The sequence below is a fragment of the Lontra canadensis genome, unplaced genomic scaffold (assembly GCF_010015895.1).
Source record: "Lontra canadensis isolate GAN:19392208 unplaced genomic scaffold, GSC_riverotter_1.0 scaffold33, whole genome shotgun sequence".
Lineage (NCBI taxonomy): Eukaryota > Metazoa > Chordata > Mammalia > Carnivora > Mustelidae > Lontra > Lontra canadensis.
In genome coordinates this window covers 5176547-5197648 of record NW_022631027.1, presented here as the reverse complement: position 1 = coordinate 5197648, position 21102 = coordinate 5176547, and the positions used below count along the sequence as shown (strand labels likewise).

The window sequence follows — 21102 nt, the reverse complement described above, 5'->3', positions numbered from 1 at the left end:
AATAGACCCTCAACTCTATGGTCAACTAATCTTCGACAAAGCAGGAAAGAATGTCCAATGGAAAAAAGACAGTTTCTTCAACAAACAGTGTTGGGAAAATGGACAGCCATATGCAGAAGAATGAAAGTGGACCATTTCCTTACACCACACACAAAAATAGACTCAACGTAAATGAAAGACCTCAGTGTGAAACAGGAATCCATCAAAATCCTTGCGGAGAACACAGGCAGCAAACTCTTTGACCTCAGCCACATCAACTTCTTCCTAGAAATATCGTTAAGGCAAGGGAAGCAAGGGCAAAAATGACTACTAGGACTTCATCAAGATAAAAAGCTTTTTTTTTCTTTTTTTGCATAGCAAAGGAAAGAGTCAACAAAACCAAAAGACAACTGACAGAATAGAGGAAGATATTTGCAAATGACATATTAGATAAAGGGCTAGTATTCAAAATCTGTAAAGAACTTCTCAAACTCAACACCCAAAGAACAAATAATCCAATCAGGACATGGGAAGAAAACATGAACAGACATTTTTGCAAAGAAGACATCCCAATGGCCAATAGGCACATGAAAAAGTGCTCAATCATACTCGGCATCAGAGAAATACAAATCAAAACCATAGTGAGATACCACCTCACACAAGTCAGAATGGCTAAAATTAACAAGTCAGGAAAAAACAGGTGTTGGTGAGGATGCGGAGAAAGGGAACCCTCCTACACTGTTGGTGGGAATGCAAGCTGGTGCAGCCACTATGGAAAACAGTATGGAGTTTCCTCAAAAAGTTGAAAATAGAGCTACCCTATGACCCAGCAATCTTGCTACTGGGTATTTATCCCAAAAATACAAATGTAGTGATCTGAAGGGGTATATTCACCCTAGTGTGTGTAGCAGCAATGTCCACAATAACTAAACTATGGAAAGAGCCTAGATGCCCATTAACAGATGAATGGATAAAGAAGATGTGGTGTAGATATACAATGGAATATTATGCAGCCATCAAAAAAACCAAAATCTTGACATTTGCAACGACATGGTTGGAACTAGAGAGTATTATGCTACGTGAAATAAGTCAATCAGAGAAAGGCAATTATATGATCTCATTGGTTTGAGGAATTTGAGAAACAAAACAGGATCATAAGGGAAGGGAGGGGAAATGGAAAAGACAAAAACAGAGAGGGAGACAAACCTTGAGAGACTCTTAGTTTCAGGAAACAAACTGAGGGTTGCTGGAGTGGAAGGGGATGGGAGGGATGGGGTGGCAGAGTGATGGACTCTGGGGACAGTGTGTGCTATGGTGAGTGCTGTGATTTATGTAAGACTGATGAATCACAGACCTGTACCCCTGAAACAAATAGTACATAATATTTTAATAAAAAATATTGTATAAATATTTCTTATAGTATCCCTTTGATATTGAGGTCAGATAAAAGAACCTCACTCTATGGGTGACAAAATTGAGGTGATTCTCCAGGTCATGTGTTTCTTAAACTATTGAGAAGTGGCATCTCGTATACAAGTTTTCTTGTAGCTGGCAGAATTAATTTTTGCTGAAAAAAATGGGACCATTTTATTACATTTCAATCTCCCCTCAACTATGGAAAAAGAGAGGAGAATAAAAGCTCTTTTTTTTCTTTTTCAGAATCCTGCTGGACACTTTATCTCCTACATATTTGTCTATGAGCCCAATTCCTTCTAGATGAGAGTAAGGTACAGGGATGTGGGCTGAGGCTGCTAGATGAGTGAGGACAGACAAGTAGCTGTTGATGAGTGAGAACCATTGTATCTGCCTTGGGTTATATCCCATTCCCTTCTACACTGTGCATCTATTCTTTTCCTTATTTTTATTATGATCATGCTCATTGCTCTTTGATTCTATTTAAACTTCTAATTTTACCCCTTTCCTAATCTTTTTCCTTCGGTTTTTCTCTAACATTCTTACGATTCCTTTCTTTACTCCTTGACTCCCATCTTCTTTTCTTCATTCCATTATGCTTTGTATTATGTTTATTTTTATATTATGCTTTTCTTAACTCTTTGACTTCTTTTGCTTTTACTCCCACTTTTAGATTTGGCCCCTTTCTTCACCTTGTTTTTATTATATTTATCATCTTTTTTTCTGAATTTTTTCTAATGTCTCTCTCTTTACTGTTATATTAATTGTTTTAACTTTCTTTTCCTCTTCCTGTTTGGACTCTTGGACACATGCCTCTGATCAGTTACGTTTTTCTCTTTTACTCTAGCTGGACTTATTTGATTTGTTTTGTTTCAGTTTCTTTTGTTTACTCACTCTTAAGCACCTTTGATTCAACTTTCACCACTGGACACCCTCATTCTTTGGGTTTTCGGAATCTCTTGCCTCCAATGTGAAGCCATCTCACTATGTCTGAAATGATCCCTTGATCTGAATCTGGAGGGAAATTGATAATCCTTCATCATATTTCTTTAATTTCTTTGCTAGACCTAGTAACTGAAAGTCTCTTCTGATAGGAAGCAGGTTGGAAGTTAGGTAGATCGATCTCTCTCTCTTTCTCTCTGTTTTTCCTTTCTTTGTCATCAGCTTTAGGCACACTTTTTCTAATTAGGAATCTATTTTCAGGTATAGGAGGGAACTCTTTCAATGTACAATATACTGGTGTTGTGCTTTAAGATTTTCAGCCTTGTTTTCACTAAATGTGCTTTAAATTGCTTTTGTGTGTGTGTGTGTGTGTGTGTGTGTGTGTGTGTGTATTTGGGAATTTTTTTCCTATGTTGTTTTTTTTTAAAGATTTTATTTATATATTTAACAGAGAGACACAGCGAGAGAGGGAACACAAGCAGGGAGAGTGGGAGAGGGAGAAGCAGACTTCCCAGGGATCAGGGAGCCCAGCGTGGGGCTCAATGCAGGCCTCAATCCCAGGACCCGAGCCAAAGGCAGACACTTAAGAACTGAGCCATCCAGGTGCCCTCTTTATTTCTTTTTAAAATTTCTCTTCAGAAACATCTGGGTGGCTTAGTTGGTTAAGCATCAGAATTGGTTTTGGTTCAGGTCATGATCTTGGGGTTGTGAAATCAAGCCCCACATAGGGCTCTATGCTCAGCACAGAGTCAGCTTGAGATTCTCTCTCTCCCTTTGCCCCTCCCCCAACCTGTGCTTGCTTGCACTCATCATTAAAATAAATAAAATTTTTTTAAAAAATCAAAAAACAAATTTTTCTCTTCAGAAGTACTTTCAGAATCAGTAAAGGACTGAGAATCTTTTGAGCTGTATGAGTCACTGGATGAGGAAGAGGAAGAGGATTTATGCCTTTTCTTCTTTCTTAGCTCTAGTTTGAGAATTAGCTCTCCACAGCTGAGTATCTCAGCAAATGGTTTGCTCACTGCATCTGTTTTCTGGTTTTCTCTCTCCCACAACTTCCTTAACAGAATTCACTTGCCCCAAAACAATATGATACCCATTTAATGAGGAGTTGGTTTTATGGTTATGAAGAACTATGAACCTTTTTATCCTTCCCCTGTCACTGATAAAAGAGATTCTCTGTTGTGTTTAACAGAGGAACTCTTATCTTCAAAATACCCTCCATTAATAGGTTTCCCTTCTCCTTAATTTTCTTCACTGAAGTTACCATCTGAACCATAAAATCTTTGACAATGCTCCAAAACTGAAAACTCTTACAATATAATGGCTTCTGAGTTAATTTCCCTGACCCCTTTTTACCTGTAAAAGACAATAAAATTTATCCCATGTTTGGGGGAATATATCAGAAAAAATTCAAAGACAACTCTCCCAGCAGGTTGATTATTAATGGCAAAGTCAAACAAACAAACAAATAACCCACAGAACAATGAGAATGAATGCTGAATCTTTGTTCCAATGGCTCTAATACTTTAGTCTTTAAATAGAGAACACGGAGGACAAGTTGATTCAATCAAGGACAACTGATCCAATCCTTTCACTCCTGTACTGGTAGGTACACTACTTCTTCTTGGGGTTCTATCCTTTAAAGCACTTCAGATCTACAGCTGCCCAGAAAAGGCACTGAAGCCCATGACTACAGTCATTTTTACTAATTCACTACATAAATTTTATTTTACTTTAAAAGTTACTTTAATTTTTTTTTCTTTCCATTGTTATCTGATGCATTTTTATAACGGAAATAATTTAATGGTACAATAAAAAAAAAAACCCTTAGATTCTATTTCAAAAGTTCAATTTACAGAACTGGAGAACAGCCCATGAAAATACTAAATTATTTGCCCACAGTTTCTCAGCTAATCCTTGGCAGAACTAGAACTGAACCAGGATTGGCACCATACTTTTCCTACTTTAGCTCCTAGTACTAAGGGTTAAAACTCATGCCCACTTTTGTAAACTTTTTATCTTTCATTATAAATGTAAATTCTATTCTGCTCTCTTCTTCCTTAAATGTATTAAGGAATTCTTTTCTAGCTATAAATCAAAATAGTTCAATTCTAGAGACAATTTTACCCATAGCTGTTGCTATACTTAGAGTTTTAAAATATTGCACATGTAAGTATTGTAGAATATGGTGTATGTAGATTAGAATGGTTTTGCTATGCATTCGTGTTTGAAAATGACCAAATATCTTACTGTTCTTTCATTAAATATAGTGATTGAACAGCTGTTTTATACTACTTCTTATGTCATGAACAAGTCTTAGATGAATATGAGCAGATCATATTTCAAGGGACCCATAGATGATCCAGGTAACAATGATCAAAATGCAACAAAAACGTAGGACTTTTAAAGTTATCAAAGCTTTTTGTTTTTGCTTTTTTTGTTTGTTTGTTTGTTTTTGTTTGTTTTTTAAGTAGGCTCCCTGCCCAACCTGAAGAACAGGCAAGGTTTGAACTCATGTCCCTGAGATCAAGAGTCAGAAGCTTAACTGACTGAGTCATCCCGGCACCCCAAGATTTTTAAAAAATTAATATAATCACCATCAAATTATATTATCAACAATTTTTCTAGACTCTACATAAGATTTGTAGTGTCTAGACTTCTTAAGGAGATAACATGCAGACAAAGTCAATTTTTTGAAAAAGAAAGCTACACATTCTTTTGGGTATTGGATTATTAAAAGAATGAAGTTAGAGGATGGAGTAAATTTGGAGAGGATGAAAGATCACGGAGGGAACAGTTCAGCACTTTCTGGAAGGAGAAAATAAGGGGATAAAGGAACTAAAGAAATGAGTTTCTACAACTAGCAGAGTGGAGTTAGGACCATTTACATGCATATAAGGTATGTAATTAATATTTACAATTTGGGCTGAAAGGAAATTATAAAATCAAGCACTTCTCAACAGTGTATAAAGTAAGCCATGCTTCTGACTAAAGAAAAATATTTTAGTTGGAAGACTTTTTTATTCATTATGGAAAGTTAAAGTATTTAAAATGTAGTTTTGGATGGAAGTGATAAAACATACATCCCTCCCTGCTTTGATGTACTTCTGGGGTATTAACCAATGTTTTTGGTTGTTTTTATTTTGTTGTTTTTCTTTTTTCTCCTGTTGCCTCTTTCACTGAGACATAAAGTAGATGTTCCTCAAGGAAGGGTTATCAAATCCTTCATTTTAAAAAAATATTTTATTTATTTATTTGACAGAGAGAGGGAACACAAGCAGGGGGAATGGGAGAGGGAGAAGCAGGCTTCCCACTGAACAGGGAGCCCCATGTGGGGCTTGATCCAAGGACCCTGGGATCGTGACCTGAGCCAAAGGCAGACACTTAACAACTGAGCCATCCAGGTGCCCCCATTTTTAAACATCTCAGATTAAGATCCAGACTTGAGACGAAAGAATTAGAAAAATACCTAATGGATCAAAACCCATTTTTCCTGTCCTCAAGACTGAAGATTCTCTAGACTTGGGGAAAAGGAAGGTAGTCAGAGGGAAAGAAAAGAGCTCAAATGCTGAGTACCTGAGAAAAAAACCTGGGCTCACCTTTCTCTTGGATTTGCTCTGAAGTCGGGTGTGGTAAGGTTTAGGGAAAAAGAGAGCATTCCTCTCTGCGTAATTTTAGAAATTGGAGAGCAGAAGAAATGCCATTTTTCCAGTGTACTTTGAGAAGGTGTCAAGACTCCAGAATTCTCCCTCACTCCCCCATGCCAATGGCACAAGAGCAATAGGGTTGAGATGGTGGTGTGGGTGTGACTGAGGTAGCCTCTGTGCCCCAGGAGTGTATGCAGAGCAGCAGAAGCATATCCCATGAGTCAGAGTCTACTACAGGGATGAGGCAGGGCCTCTTGGTGCTCCATTCCTTTTCTCAGTCTCCCAAAAGTCACAGAAACTGGTGTCCAACACAAGAAGGACGTAGCTGTAAACTTTGTGGACAGCTAGTCAGGACCAGAGGGTGTACCTCACCAGATAGTAGCAAAGAGCTGATGACAACTGACAACAGGTGATAGCCCCCTGGAACATACAGGCAATCCCAATGTAAGAGGAGGGGAAACTGCACTGACTGAGATTGTTTTCCCAACATCTAGTGGAATGGAGGCTTGAAATAGAATGAAAACATTTCTTGGATACTTGAGCTTATGAACTGAAACTTGGACCCATTATGTTATCAATAGTGATAGATTTGTGAAAGAAGTCTCCTTTCCTAATATTAGTAAGAACTGATTAGTAAAAACCATACAACATATTAATATCAACTGGTGTTGATATTGAATCTCAGTCATCAGATAAATGCTCAAATGGTAAACGTACCTCTTTAAAAAAAAAAAAATTTCCTATCATACCTACTACCAGTACTAGCTGCCATTACTGAATATGTACTACATGCTGGACCTTGCCCTAAGCCTAGTGGATGGCATATTTAATTCCTTCGGTAGTCCTATGAGGTAATACTTACATGAAAAAGCTAAATAAATTGCCAAATTTTGCAAAGCTTGAACTTTATGTGATTGGAGAACCTTTTGCCTAATCATTATGCCATTCTGTCTTAGACTGAAATACTGAAATACTACATCTTTAAAGTTACATCAAATCATCAAAATCCATGTTTCCCCCTAAACTTTAGAGTTTTTCTATTGGAGAATTTAAGGCAAATTCAAGAGGGCTCTTAGCCAAGACTCATCCTCCAGTCTCTGTCTCCAGTTTAACTCTAGTTTCCAGAGAAGCAAGGCTACTATGACCTTTTCCATAGATCATCTGATCATTGGGTGAGGCCTTTCCCTTGGGCAGGTCACCTATCAACGTAAGTAGACATCTTTTCTAACCGTTTGGCTCTGAAACTTCAGGTCACTATTTTGTTTTTAGTTTTCACACTTAAACTTCTGTATTTTAATCTCCTTTTCTGACCTGCCTTCCCTAAAAGCTATTTATCTTTAAGTCATTAGATCAGTGACTTCATCCTGAAACCCAATATTTTGGAGAGAGAGAGAGGAAAAAAAGGAGGCCCTGTTTTTAGTAAGGGCAAATTGGTTTTGTCTGCCAGTGCTATGTTATAAAGCTTCTCCGTTGCTATCAGCAAAAACTAGCTTAAATAGAAAGAGAAGAAGCACTGTTTTGTAACCTTTTCTGGGATCACAATATTTCAGTCATATCTGCTTGGAATATGACTCTCATCATGGTATTTTTCCCCATAATACATAGTTATATGTAATTTTTTTCACACCTCCCATCTAGGAGTCTACTGTTTTGAAGAAAAGTTTCAAAGTTAAACACAAGCCTTTACTGAGAGTATTTGATATCTATCTTATGAAAAATATGACTGAATAAAGTTACACTTGAAGTTCTATTTTTATCCTTAAATTAAAGTTTAAAGAAAGAAAAGGGATTAACAGTTATTATTAGATTTTTATGTTAAAAATTATGAACTTTCAATATATAAACTTCAGGTTTTTCCCAATAGACTTTATTACTTCTCCTGACTGTCTTTTCATTTTCCTGTGCTGTCCATCAACCAACTATTTCCTATCCTTTTGGGATATTCCTCAATTTCTGTTTGCATTACAATGTCATATTTCTTTTATTTTAAATGATTTTAATTTCATTTTTAATATATAGTGAGAACATACTGTAATGAGTTCATTTCACTCTTTTCAGTTTCAAAATAATTTTGTCTTTTGAAATTTTTGCTTCCTAAAATAAGTCAAGCATTTCAGAGACTTCACAGAAAGAGTCTCTTTTCTCTTTTACTTTTCTATATTTATAGAAAAGAGTTCCATGTATCCAAGCACTTTTATAAAGTAGAGGTGTTTAGTAAAATAGAATCGGCAACATAATAAATATTTCTCCACTGGGATATTTTTGTGGCAAAGTTATGTAAAGCAACTTATGTCTTCATGCTCTTATGTTAGAAGAAAGATTGTTTTTTTATTTCTTCACAATAAAAAGAGATTTGCTAGATTTCTTTCTGATTATGAAGGCTCGTGCTTATTTACAATAGCTATATTATAAAAATTATTCAGCAATTACACGCAATAGACTTGTACAGGTAGCAACATAGATCTAAAACCCATAGTATTAGGTGGAAAATGTAAGAAAAGAATGTGATACCATCTAAGTAAATTTAAAATACCTGTAAAAAAAAAATTTAGGACTACAAACAAACTGAAAGATTTACACCAAATGCATTAGCATAGTCGTCAGTGGGGGATGGTTTGAGTGATCTAAGTAGGAAATGGGGGTAAAAGAAGAAATTTCAGATAATACAGAAGTACAAAAAATTCAAAATCACCCTCAATCCCATTACCTAGTAATAATCACAGTGCGTATTTTGGAGTATAGCCATCCAGATCTCTCTCTTTCACACCCAGACTGCCCCCCCAACACGCTTTATTATGGGATTATAATCTGCTTTTAAAGCAGCAGGGCCTTAGGCTAGTCACTAAACTTCTCTGTCTCTATTTCCTAAGTATTATAGTATGTATGTAAGTATTATGTAGTAAGTATGTAAGTATTACATGGAGATAAGGATATCCACTGGGCTGTATCTCCAGGATCTAGAGCATATATTTCAACAAATATTTGTTAGTTAACTGAAAGTAACAATTAGCAATAATGAGTATGAAATGTCTGGTACCTAGGAAATACTCATTAAGTGGTAGCTATTGTCTTACTAAGATAAGCTATGGGGATGATGTTGAAAATAGAAGGAGAGATAAAAAGCTTCCAGGGATGATGTTGAAGGAGAGAAGCAGGAAAAAAATTCAGAAAGTCCAGATTGCCAGTGAGAGTCCAAGATTAGATGCTAGGGCCAATGTAAGTTTGAAAATGTAGAAATTAATGTTGACAAGTTTAGAAGAAGAAAAGGAGTTGCTCTGAATTAGGCTCAGCATTCAGGGTTACCAACAGCCTGTCCAAATGGAAAATACACATGTGGCTTTTAACAATGTGTGGATGTGAATAATCAACTCATCAAGGTAAAATCCTTAAGCTTTTTCTACCCAATATCATTGCTATACCCAAAGCCATATTGCAGAAAGAGTTGATAAATGCATGTTTTCTTAATGCTACTATGTGGCAGGAATTTAAGTTATAATCTCTTTTCAAGGCACGTCTGTATTAAAAGGAATTGACTCCTGAGTGTCAATTACTACATAAAGGCTAATTGACCTAATTAATCTAATGTGGGTCAATGGCTCTATACTACCAAAAGAACATTTTCAAATGAAAGTGGGGGAGGGGGAGCGGAAAGGAACTCCAAAAAGAATTTCTTTAAGTGAACATCCTTAAGTTTAGTGAGTCTGATTTATTTCTTGCACACAGATATAATATTGCTGCATATTATATTGCTGGAGTGTCTGAGCTGGGATAAAAAGAGATAGACTAATTCTCTGAGGATTCTGAGGAATATTCTGTTCATCACTCAGGGGAAGGCACTATATAAATTACATTATAACAATACTACCTCTTTCTGATAATGTAGCACCAAAAGAAGAATTCAACATGACAAGAAGTCAAATTTACTATCATACTGTTTTGATTCTCTTGGTGATGTGATAAAGTGCATGCTGATACCTGCTTTTTATTTGATTAACTCTAGCTTCTTTGAATGCCAACTTGTTCCATTTGAAGTATTGCCTGTCAAATATAAACTGGGACTGATAATATCTGGGCCCTATGACTGAGGAAAGAATGTATAAAATACACCTGCGGTAGGCAAAATAAAGCCCCCAAGGATATTCATGTTTTAATCTTCCCTATTTGTGAATATGTCAAATTACATGGCAAAAGGAACCTTGAACATGAAGTGAAGGGTCTTGGGATGGGGAGAGTATCCTGGATCATCCATGCGGGCCCAATGTACTCATAGGTGTTCTTATAAATGAAAGAAGGAAACAAGAGGGTCAGAGAAGGAGGTGGAAGGCTGGAAGCAAAGGCCAGAGATAGAGAAAGGGTGATAGGTTTGAAGACACTACACTGCTAGCTTCAATAGTGGAGAAAAGGGCCACAAGTCAAGGAATGTAGGTGGCTTCTAGAGAAGTCAAGGAAATGAATTCTCCCTTAGAGCCTCCAGAAGAGATGTAGCCCTGGATTTTAAAATCAAGCAACCTTGATTTTAGCCCAGTGACACTGATTTTTGGACTTCTGACCTCTAGACATGTAAGTAATAAATTTGTCTTGTTCTAAGCCAGAGTTTGTGGTGATCTGCTATAGCAGCAAGAGAAACTAATGTGTCACCTTTAGGCTCATGGCACAGAGCTGCAATGATGTCATTTTAGTTGGGTTGAAATGACTTTCCCAAACTGTACCTATAATCCAAGTCAGAGCTATGATATAAACCAGGGAAGCACCGCTGCAGAAGCTCTTGTTTTGCCTTTTATTCATCCCAAGCTCACTTTGCTCCAACTTATTCTGAGGCCTTTAGAGAGATGGAGCACGAGTGAGGGCTTCCTAAGTTGGGAAGAAATCAGTCCTGTCATGGGTTAATTCCCCTCTTCTAGGGTTTTAAAACCCAAAGATATTTTCTAAAAAGATCTTTTCAACTATAAACAATGCCTGTTAACTCTCTGTTCTGTACTCAAAATTAAACAAACATGAACCACTTAGAGGATGAAGAAAGTGTTCACAAAGCCTTTAGAAAATGTTTATGTGTCTTCACTTGGAGTCAATAGACTGGATATGCTGTTGGGCTAATAGTGTAGAATGGGAAGGAGCTTTGATCACCTGATCAAAATCTTACATGGGGCCAAGAAATTAAAAAAAAAAAATGATGCTATGAGCAGCACTGTACTAATGAGCACTTACATCTATTAAGTAACATTATCCAATTATCCCATGCTTACTATCCCTACTTTTATTATTTTTTTTAATGACAGATTGAAAGACTAGGATCTGTCTTTACACTATTTTTTTTTTTTACACGATTTTGTTTATTTACTTGACAGAGAGAGAGACAGCAAAAGAGGGGGCACAAGCAGAAGGAGAGGAAGAGGCAGGTTTCCCACCAAGCAGGGAGCTCAGTGCGGGGCTGGATCCCAGGACCCTGGGATCATGACCTGACCAAAGGCAGATGCTGAACAACTGAGCCACCCAGGTGCCCACATCCCTACTTTTAACTGAGGAAAGTTAAGCTGAAGAAATGGCACCATCCCCACTCCAAGCCTGAGCTGTTAACCACTACTCCATGTCCCTTCTTCACATCAGAACTTCCCTGCCTATCACTTGGAAAGTTTCCTAAATAACAGAGTCATGGCAGATTTGTTGTTTTCTTGATGTTCTGAGTGTGCCACCCCAGCAATTCTTCAGAATGCAGTGAGAATTTGCGAGAGGAAATGTGTATGTCACATACAACACCATGTAAAGTGCTATTGCCAAACTCAGTCAAAGAATGGGCAGGTTGTATGGTGCAGAGTTGGCTTTCTCTAAAGCACACAGTTCTGATGGTGTCAAGGGAAAGGCCTGTTAACTGATGACATGATTGTGACTCCATTAGAAGAAAGGCAAACAATGAAAATGAATAAGTGCACATTTTGATTCTGACTATTGCAATGGTTCCAGTGAGGAAGAAAAGCTGGAGGAATCCAGTGAGGTAGCAAGCTTTTGGTTGGATAGCAAGTTTTCTGATGGACGTGGGTGAATGGTAAACAGGATGACACATACCCAAGGTCTTAGAGTAACTCATGTTTTAGAGGAAGACTATTGTCCAGAAACGGGTAAAATGCTAAAGAAAATTAAAAATTTAGAGCAGAAGGAATTCTGGGAAAGGAAAAGCCTCAGCTTGTAAATAATGATGCTAAGTTAGCATATAGTTGCAGTAAGGAAAAGAACTTCTCCAATCCTATTTTACTACCTTTTTTTTCTGGGTAAGAAGACTGGAATGTTGACATGAAAGGATGGAACAAATGTTAGTAAAAAGTACTGGAGCCCCAGCTTGTCCAAGATTCCACATCTGAACAATTGTATCTCAAGAGAATGTAATATAATAGATCATAATAGATTGGGAAAATGGGCTTTGGAGTCAGATACACCTAGCATCTAATTTATTCTCCTGGCAATTTACTTAACAGCTCCAAATTTCAGTTTCATCCGCTGTAAAACCGGGATAATAGTCTACCTCGTTGGCAGGGGAATAATTCAACATAAAGCCCTTTAACCAGTACCTGGCACATAATACTGGACGCACAGTGGCTATTTGTGGTATCGCTATTATTTCTATAGACTAAATTGTTGAATTGACAAGAGAAATCTTTAAGAAATTGTGAATAAAGATTAAATATTGTGAATAAGTAGTCAGTAAACCTAGAACTAATTATATTAAAGATGGTTTTACCAGTTTCCAGTGTAAATAGTGATCTCTAGGAATAGTACAGGTTTGGTAAGGTCATGCCAACCTAAATGTATTTTCCTTTTTCTGAAGGGGTTTGTATGTACTGGAAATCAGGGACATTTTATAGACAAAGAGTATTGGAATTTCAGCCTCACCAAGAATCTTGTGATACCCTTATGAAAGAACTGTACACTGGCTGTTTCAGTTAGGAAGGTTTTTAACTTGTTGAATAATCCTAACAGTCCTACTTAAGAAATTTCATAACTCCAGAGGAAGGTTTCTGGGAAGAATAACTTAGAGGTTGGCCCCTCAGTCCTAAATCGCTCAACATTTTCACTAATGACTTTCATGCTAACATCTGCAGCATGCTGATTAGTGAAAGAATGCTGGGATTCAAAAGATTCTCATATGACCCAAACAACAGACAAACTATGGAACAGTATGGAATTTATCCACTAAATTCTAGTCTTTTACTTTAGTCTAATATCAAACTCTGTAAGCAGTGTATAGGGTACAGGTCCAAGCAGTTTGTATTGCTTTTTTAAAGGTTTTTTCTAGGGACATCTGGCTGACTCAGTCAGTAGAACGTCCAACTCTTGATTTTGGGATTGTGAGTTCGAGCCCTACTTTAGGTGAAGAGATTACTTAAAAATAAATAAAAAATAAATAAAAATAATATAAATATAAATATAATAAATATAAATAAAAAATAAAATAAATAAAACTTAAAATTTTATATGTATATAATTTTTAAGTAATTTTTATTTATTTTATTTAAGTAAATTTTATTTTTAAATAAAATATTTAATATAAATAAAATATTTAAATATTTTAAATATATATATGTATGTATATATATATATATATATATATATATACATATACATATATAAAGAGAGAGAGAGAGCTCGGTTTGGAGCTTCTGGGTAGCTCAGCTGGCTAAGCATTTGCCTTCAGCTCATGTCATGATCCCAGGATCCTAGGATAGAGCCCCACTTCAAGCTCCCTGCTCTGCAGGGAGCCTGCTTCACCCTCTCCTGCTCTCTCTGTTTATGCTTTCTCTCTGCCTCTCTCTCTCTCTGTCAAACAAATAAATAAAATCTTTTTAAAAAATTAAAGCAGAATTTCAAGGAGATATTTGTTTATCCATGTTCATAGCAGTGCTACTCTCAACTCAAAAATAGTAGCAACCCAGGTATCTCTCAGTGGATGAATGGTTTAAAAATGTGATGTATAACTACAATGGATTATTATTCAGCCTTAAAAAGGAAGGGAATGTTGACATGTGCTACAATGTGGATGAACCTTGAGGACATTATGCTGGGTGAAATCAGCCATACATAAAAGAACAAACACTGTGTGACTCTACACATGAGACACCTAGAGTAGTCAAATTCATAGACACAAAAAGTAGAATGATTATTTCCAGGGTCTGGAGGGATAGAGGGAATGGGGAGTTATTATCTGTTGGGTGCAAAGTTTCACATTTGCAAGATGAAAGCGTTCTGGAGATGGATGGTGGTGATGATTGCACAGCAATACAAATATACCTAACACTGAATTGTACTCTTTAAATTTTTTTTTTAATTTATCTATTAGCTTGAGAGAGAGCGAGCGAGCAAAAGTTTGGGGGGTGGGTGGAAAAACAGAGGGAGAGGGACAAGTGGACTCCCTGCTGAGTGGGGAGCCTGATGCAGAACTTGATCCCAGGACCCTGAGATCATGATCTGAGTGGAAGTCAGGTACTTAGCAGGCTGAGCCACCCAGGTGTCCCTGAATTGTACTCTTAAAAATGGTTCAGATGAGGGGCACCTGGTAGCTTCGTTGGTTAAGCATCTGACTTTTGCACCCCCCACCACTTTATATCTTTCTCTTTTAAAAAAAAAGGTTAAGATGATAATATTATATGTATTTATTATATAATTATTATAGATTTATTATATATAATTTAATTATATTAAATGTATCACATTTTTTTAAAAAGTAAACCAATATAAAATCTTAATTATATCAAGAGCAACCTCATACAAAAAGATGGAATCTATTATTACTATTTTGTATTTTATATCTTTTAAAATGTTGATACTCAGTATTGTGAGATGGAGAGGATAGATATCTCTATTTTTAAAATGAAAGACGCTGAGGCTTACAGAGGGGAGCCCAGGACTCCTGATTCAAGGGCCAGATATCTCCCTCTTCCAGCTCTTCCCGGGCCACAAGTTGCTCCTAGTGGCTGGATTTTCAGGGTGTGTGATCTCAGTTATCTGCACTAATATCGTGCTTGAACATTTTTGCAGTTATAAACATCTCTGATAGGTTGATGTGGTAAGGATGTTTGTCTCTCTGCCAAGCTGGTGACAATTTAATGATAGTATTGTCAACCAGTGTCTTTGATGATTATACACATTTATCAGACAGTATAATCATCTCTACTATGTCAGTTGCTCATACACCAGAAATGAAGCTCCAGGAACAGTCTATTACTCTGACAAGGATAATAGGTCATTATTACCAAATCAGCAACACAGTGCTTTAAAAATAAATGACCCTGCTTCCCATGATTATTTATTTTTCATAAGTGCCTCAGGTTTGTCTTAGCATCTAACAGCGGGAGACAATTATCCCATAATATTCTCCTTCTTCTTCTTCTTCTTCTTTTTTTTTTTTTTAGTATGTCTTAAATGGTCTTAAGTGGTAAATGCAATGCTTCTGTTGACCACAAAGTAGAAGCCTGGGTGGTTTTATAGGAGCATTAAGAGAAAACGGGTGATCGATCGTCCTTTGTCATCCAATTCTGTTGAAAAAGAATGGCAAGCTAGGAAGATGGGAGTGGGTGGAGGAGGAAGAGAGATGCTTTGTACTACTCACATGAATGAAGATGTGTTCAATGTTGTCTTAACGCTGTTTGGGCCGTCAGAGCGTACAATCCCCAATGTTGTCCCTTCTCTATGTAGAGTGTTTTTTGTTTTTTGGGTTTTTTTTAAGTAGGCTCCACGCTGGGCATTCCAATACGGGGCTTGAACTCACGATCCTGAGATCAAGACCTGAGCTAGATCAAGATTCGGATGCTTAACAGACTGAACCACAAAGGTACCCCTAAGTAGAGTGTTTTAAAAGGGAAACTGGTAACTCATGAAAGGAAAAATTCCTCTCTGCTTGCCCAGAAGTTCCCCAGCTCCTCCTCCCCTCAGACAGGACGGCCTGAGGAGGCCTGAGGAGTTCTTCCCTGAAGGAGCAGGCACTTGCTCTTAGTGCCTGGCAAGAGCTTCTTCTCACATGGCAGCCCTCCTTGCACTGAAGTCTGGGTGAAATCGCAACCCCTGCTGGAGATTGGACATTGCCTCCAGCTTCAATGGAAGAAGGCCTCATAAAGGACAGGAACACTTGTTTTCTAAGGAGGGAAGGGGGGCAACTGGCTGGGTGAGGATCCGTATTTCTTTGGCAACTGAGAACCATCCTGTTAGGGGTGGCCCCTAGCTTTCAAAACAAAAAGAAGCTTGTAACTGTAAAAGGCTACGATGGGTTTCCTGCTCCCCCACCCTTTTAGAGGCAAAACCTATTTATGAGGCTTTATTAAGTGCAAATAAGTCCCTCGGCTTCAACAGAGAAGCAGCAGCTGCGGAAGATGTGGTCATTTGCATATAAATGACATGATTTCAGCTCAGAGAAGAATATTGAAAAATATACATGTCGACAATGGAATCCTGATAGATTCACACATATTAAGGTCAGATATTGTAATTTTTAAGGCTGCTGCATGCTGATGATTGCATCAGATCGCACATTCAATTCTGTTTGGGTTATATGAGTTTTATCTTCTATGAAATGGAGAATTTTTATTGTGAATTAATTAAACTACTTTTTTTATCCCTAAACATGAGAACATCTAGGTCAATAAGCTAAATGCTCTACAAATGCAAAGGCTCTGTGACAGCTAAAGTTACCAACTGCAAACTTGGGTGTTCTGTACAGCGAACAAAGAGGAATGTGTGCCAAGGAGTCTCCTAGGGAAGTGACTGTATGGTGCTTTCTCGAATGTCTGTCGTCTGCTGCAGGGTCAACCTTTCTTTGAAGGGCCAAAAGAAGCTCCAGGTTTTATATTCAAAGACGTTTTCCCACAGCCTGGCTGAAAGATGAGTGGGGAGATTACCATAGCCCAGAAAGTCCCAGAAATTTCCCAAGGGCCCACCATTGTTTCCTGGCCCCACAGCCCGTGGCTTGTAGTTCACGGCTGGCAAGAGACACATCCTGGAATCATCTGCACTGCTCCCAGGCAAGTGTCCCCCACGCTGTCTGGAGGAAGTAGATGGGTTTCTCTCCAATATGCCCCCAATTTTGGCCCTACATCAATCAGGGTGCTTGTTGGCTCCCTTCCCACATGCAGCACAGAGATTGTTTAGAAACGGCCTGCTGTATATTGGCTGCCGGGAAGGCCATACAACTACAAACACTACCTTCACCTTGCCAATCAGCCCTCAGCTCCCTCAAGGAGAACATTTTCCTATAAATGATGATCACCGAAGTGATAACTTTGGATCTTCTCATAAAAAATAGTATCTTTTTTTTTTTTAAATAGTATCTTTAAGTAACAGACTTGATTCCTACTGATTGAGTATATTTGATCATCGACTTACTTATTAAATAAGTCAGGTCACTAATTCTCTTTTTTATTTCAATTTTTTAATTGTTTTAAAAGATTTTATCTATTTATTTGGCAGAGAGAGAGACAGAGGAGAGAGAACACAAGCAGGGGGCGTTGGAGAGGGAGAACCAGGCTTTCCGCCAAGCAGGGAGCATAATGCGAGGCTCAATCCCAGGACCCTGGGATCATGACCTGAGCCAAAGGCAGATGCTTAATGACTGAACCACTCAGGTTTCCCTTTCTTTAAAATTAAAAAAAAAAAAAAAAAAAGATTTGATTTATTTATTTGAGGGAGAGCATGAATAGTAGGGGGAGGGGTAGAGGGAGAAACAGACTCCCCAATGAGCAGGGATCCTGATGTAGGACTCGATCCCAGGACCCCGAGATCATGGCCTGAGCCAAAGGCAGATGCTTAAATGACTGAGCCACCCAAATGCCCAGGTCCCTAATTCTCAATGTAGTTTTAAACCTGACATATGAACATTTACTCCTGAACAAAATCCTTGGTATATACATACTTTCTAACAGAGATGATTAAAGATGACTAATAAATAATTGAATAGCTAGCAAGAAAAAAGGGAAATTTAGAAAGTCACCATAAATATTTGTGTTTCACAGAGAACTTTAGAGCCTCCAGAGGACTCTATTATGCTAATTTGAAAAAAGAATCCCAGTGTCAACTTGCTGTATATTCAATATATTCTCTTAAAATGATTTCTGGAGATACATAAGATGCCTTAGCTTTAAGAAAGATATTAAAACTCTAAATTCTAAATGCTTAGTCATGGTAATTGATCAAATTATACACATAAAAGATGATTATATAGGGTGTCTGGGTGGCTCAGTGGGTTAAGCCTCTGCCTTCGGCTCAGGTCATGATCCCAGAGTCCTGGGATCAAGCCCAGCATCCCGATCTCTGCTCATCAGGGAGCCTGCTTCCTCCTCTCTCTCTCTGCCTGCCTCTCTGCCTACTTGTGATCTCTCTGTCAAATAAATAAATAAAATCTGTTTTTGTTTTGTTTTGTTTTGTTTTTAAAGATGATTATACTAACCAAAGTTTGGCATTGGGTGCTCTGAGAAACGTGATTAAACCCCACCTGGAGGTGGATCCAGGTATTACAAGGCCTGAAGCTTACCTGATTTGGAGGGCCCTCTTTACTTATTTTTAAAAGACTTTTTTTATTTATTTACTTTTGTGAGATAGAGAGAGAGAGAGAGAGAGAGAGAGAAAGAGCATGGGGAGGGGCAGAAGAAAATTCCCCGCTGAGCAGGGAGCTCGACATGGAGCTCAATCCCGGATCTGGGATCTTGACCTGAGATGAAGGCAGGCACTTAACTCACTGAGCCACCCAGGTGTCCCTGGAGGGCCCTCTTTAAAAGAATACAAAATTATTGATATTTACTAAGGTTGGGGAAATATCACAACAAATTACGAACCTCACAAAGGCCACAAAATTAACATACTTAGATGGATTGGCTGGCTACACACCTCAAAAATTTCCCCTACAATTGACAACCCCTTTAGTCTATCCTCTAAGATAGGTGATAAAAATGTAGTTTTATTACTACGAGTTTTTAAGTATTTTTATTTTATTTATTTGACAGAGATAGAGATCACAAGTAGGCAGAGAGGCAGGCAGAGGGAGGTGGGGAGCAGGCTCCCTGCCGAGCAAAGAGCCCAATTTAGGGCTCGATCCCAGGACCCTGAGATCATGACCTGAGCTGAAGGCAGAAGCTTAACCCACTGAGCCACCCAGGCGCCCCTATTACTGACAGTTTTTATAAAAGTTTATTTCACCTCGGCAACTTGCTACAGATAATGTCACGTAAGGTTTTGGAATTGTTGTCAAATTGGGGAAAACTTCAATCTGTTTCTTTCACACACAAGCTGTAAAATTTCAAGTCTTCTTGCAGAGTGACTGATCCTAAATACTTCCATGTTTTCCCAGTACCTATGGCCACAGGCCACACTGGTTTCTATGGCAATGTGCTCTCAAGCCCTGCACTTTGGTGTCCCTAGAAATAATGTTTATGGAAGCTGTCCTTATATCAGGATGATTAGTAATATCTTTACAATATACAGAGGTGACTATAAAACATAATTAAATGCATTCCCGACTCAACTTTGGCATGACTGAAAGGAAAACGAGTCTTCTTAGAATGAGCCCTGCAGAAAGATTCCTGGCCCTCTCTGCCCTTGGACAGTCTAGTGGTTCTCATGGTCATTGCTGACTTTCAAGGCTCAGCATCAATAATAAGAAAAGAAGAACACTAAAAGCAAGCAGAGGACAGTTGAACAGTTTCTCCCCCCGCCCAGCAATACAAGGCCCTTCAAGTTAAAGAAGAAAAGCTGTTCTCTAAATCCCTGAAAACAGTGCCCTCCAGACTGCCTCCTACCAGCATTCTCTGTTCACCAGTTCAGTCTGGCCAGACTAGAATTAAAACCAGAAAATGCCACGAGAAATAGAAAGATAAGAGCCCCAAGTGGACATCAGCCTCCCTGGGGTGCAATGGACTGAACACAACCAATTCTCTAGTGGATCCACGGTCCCCATCTTCTGGAAGAGCTCTCCTAAAAGCAGCGCATCCTGGAGACTCCAGAGATGAAATGGACACTCTGTTCTGTCCTAGGAAGAAGATGAAGCTGGCAGTTTAGACCGCGGAAAAACAGTTTGAGATAAGCTTGTAGTTCCATAGACATTAATCCGTGCCTCTAGATAGCACGTAAGCCTATTGGAAAGCTTCTTCAATTCAAGCAGTTAATAATATATCAAGTCTTGTAGCTTAAGGGATACAATTTTCAAAATTATTGTACTGAGGGGATCATAAATTCCACCAAGAGGAAGGTTGTAGTCCAGATATTTTATTTTAGATTTCCATCTAGGGTGCATTATGACACACCACATGAAAGTCAAATCGTCCATGTAAAATGGTTTCCAGGTGATAAGTTTACCCCAAGGGGTCCAGTAAAGTAATACATTCAGAGTTATATCTGACTTTCACAATCTATAAAGACTAGTTATCAATTTTTTGAAAGATTTGATAAGCAGGAACAAAAAAATAGCTTATGGATGCTGACATTTGTCTCATTAATGGGAACAGCATAAGAAGTACAAGCTCCTTCTGGATTTGGCTGTAAATACACCACTGACATACATTTTGGAAGGTTGCTATTTTGTGCTGGTGGGAATGTATTTGTCTAACCTTGCACTGACTATAATAGACATAAGGAAGCAGTGACATTACTGTCAGCCACATTCAACTTTTTAAAACAGGGGCACCCACTCTGCCAATATCTGTCAGATTCCAGGCCACTGCATATTAAAAATTATGTTCCATCAACACTGTCTGGCCTATTGGAAGTTTTATTAGGAAATAATTCTTCTGTTGTGTTTGGGGAAGGAAAGAAAAAAAAACTCCACTTCACCCAATAGGATTCAGAGGAATAATTAATGTTCTTTCCGTCCTCAGCCTAGGAATGCTTTGACTTCCCCGGTGTTTCATGTAGATGCCACTACCCCTCCTCACAAGGGCAGAGCTCATACACTTGTGAGGAACAGGCAAAGACCCAGGTACTAATTAATTGCCAGTTTGAGCATTGCCCGTCTGTAGCATCATTCTGTGTAGTGTGAGGCATTATTTTCATAAGTTATTCCCATTACCAGGGAAAACGAATTACCTTCTTTTTTCAAGAAGACAAGATTGGGAAGTTTGTCGAAGATGGTTATTGAAACAATAATAGAAATAAC

At 38.1% G+C, this 21102-nt stretch overlaps 1 pseudogene; it reads right to left on the bottom strand.

Moving 5' to 3' along the window:
* Positions 1–1635: 1635 nt before the first annotated feature.
* The window catches only part of LOC116873449, a 38260-nt pseudogene continuing 18793 nt past the window's right edge, over positions 1636–21102 (bottom strand).